The 2106-nt window shown below is 47.1% G+C and overlaps 1 pseudogene; it reads right to left on the bottom strand.

Moving 5' to 3' along the window:
* Positions 1-1372: 1372 nt before the first annotated feature.
* Positions 1373-1811, bottom strand: LOC127201850 (40S ribosomal protein S15-like; annotated as a pseudogene).
* Between the last annotated feature and the right edge of the window lie 295 nt (positions 1812-2106).

Below are 2106 nucleotides of genomic sequence, written 5' to 3'. Positions count from 1 at the left end.
CCACCTAGATTTCTCCAGGTCCTATGATGAAAGTATGTGGTGTCAGCAATAGGATATTTTCTCCAAGGCCTAGTGGGAAATGCTCCTCCCAGAAACTACAGACTAGGAAGAAAAGTAGTCCCGGTTCCAGGAATAAGATGCTTTCCTTCAAGATATTGGGTAGGGGGGCAGGGACATAATTTTGTTTTAATTGACAGTTATGCACCTTGAGCTTGTTAATCATTTTAGTATTTAATTCTTACAGCACTGACGAGGTAGACACCACTTTTATTCCTACCGTATGTATGGCTGAGAAGATAGAGGTTAGCAGAACTGGGAGTACAGGCTGAAGTCTGTTGGTGATAGACTGAGGTTGGTAGCTAGAGCTGTCTGCTGTCGGTCTGTGGTGGGAAGTGGCAGAGTCTATGGCTTCTCTGCAATGTCCCCTTCTTTGGCGAAGACTGCACAAGAATGCAGTTCCCAGGATTTTTTTTGCATCTTTATCAGTGGTCTTGTCATAAAACAGGGTTACTTAGAACATATTCGAACATCCCAGTATCCCCAAGGGCTTTCGTATCTTTATGGACATTTAAAAAATGAATTTTAAAAGTGCAAAAAATCCTAAGTCTTGGGATAAAGTCTAATAGTATAGTTCTAAAGCTCAAGCTAGATAAATAATTATATTTGAGTTGAATACGATGTTCAAAGTATTGAATATGACATTTACTACTTCAGATTTTGCTTGGGACCCAAGGTTTGCTACCCCCCCCCATATTTAATGGACAAAATTCCAACTTTTCTACTTATTCATTTTTTTTGTAGTATACGTATGTGAATGTGTGTGTCTCTATATGTGAGTGTGTTTGTGTGTGTGTGTGTGTGTGTGTGTGTGTGTGTGTGAGAGAGAGAGAGAGAGAGAGAGAGAGAGAGAGAGAGAGAGAGAGAGAGAGAGAGAGAGTGTGTGTGTGTGTGTAGGCCAGAGGTAGTGACTGCCTTCCTCTATTTCACCTTACTCTTTGAGACACCAAACCTGGAGCTCGCCATTTTGGTTAGGCCACTGGGCTGGCAATCCCCAATTATCTTCCGGTGTCTGCCTTCCCCAGTCCAGGGCTGGGACTATTGGCAGGTGCTGCCATGGCTGTCTTTTATGTGGGTGCTGGATAGCTGGGCAGATCCTCACTTTATTCACAACTTTTGAGGATCACAACTTTTGTTTTTGTTTTTGTTTTTGAGACAGTGTTTCTCTGTGAGGCCTTGGCAGTCCTAGACTTACTTTGTAGACCAGGCTGGCCTCAAACTCATAGCGATCCACCTGCCTCTGCCTCCCTGGGTGCTAGGATTACAGGGGAGCACCGCTGCACCCAGCTGAGGATCACAATTTTTTTTTGACTGAACACGAGTCTTTATTAGCCATGGCTATTTGAGGGGGATGAAGCGGGAGGGGTGGGTGGCCCCAATACCAGGCCGGCCGTGCTTCACCGGCTTGTAGGTGATGGAGAACTCGCCCAGGTAGTGGCCGATCGGCTCTGGTTTGATCTCCACCTGGTTGAAGGTCTTGCCGTTGTTCACGCCCACCATGCTGCCCACCACCTCGGGCAGGATGATTATGTCCCTCAGGTGGGTCTTCACCACCTCCGGCTTCTCCACGGGTGGAGCCTCCTTCTTGGCCTTCCTCAGGCGCTTAAGAAGCGAGTGTTGCTTGCGCCGTAGGCCTCGGTTCAGGCGCCGCCTCTGTGGGCGCTGTACAGCTGCATCACTGCTTTTGATATGTCCAGCAGTTTGGTACCAGTCCACGCCGCGGTAGGCTGCTTCTTCTGCTCCACTTCAGCCATCTCGGCAGCTGCTTGGAAAAAAAGATTACAACTTTTAAGAAGAATGTGGTGGGTAAATTTAAGCGTCAACTTGACAGAGCTAAAGGGTTCCAGATAATTGGTAAAACACTGAGTGTGCCTGTGATCACATTGCTGGAAGACTATGTTCTCGTTCCTCCATCTACCCGTTTCTCACTTATCTTCTGTAAGCCACCTGTCAATCTCCTGCTGGTTCTGTGTGACAAGGAGCATGGAGGAGCCAGGTATAGATAGGGTTTGTGAATCCACAGTGCAGCATGGCTTCTTATCCTCCCGT

The sequence above is a fragment of the Acomys russatus genome, chromosome 17, assembly GCF_903995435.1.
Source record: "Acomys russatus chromosome 17, mAcoRus1.1, whole genome shotgun sequence".
Classification (NCBI taxonomy): Eukaryota; Metazoa; Chordata; class Mammalia; order Rodentia; family Muridae; genus Acomys; species Acomys russatus.
The sequence above is the reverse complement of the archived record's forward strand: the minus strand, read 5'-3'. Positions and strand labels throughout refer to the sequence as shown.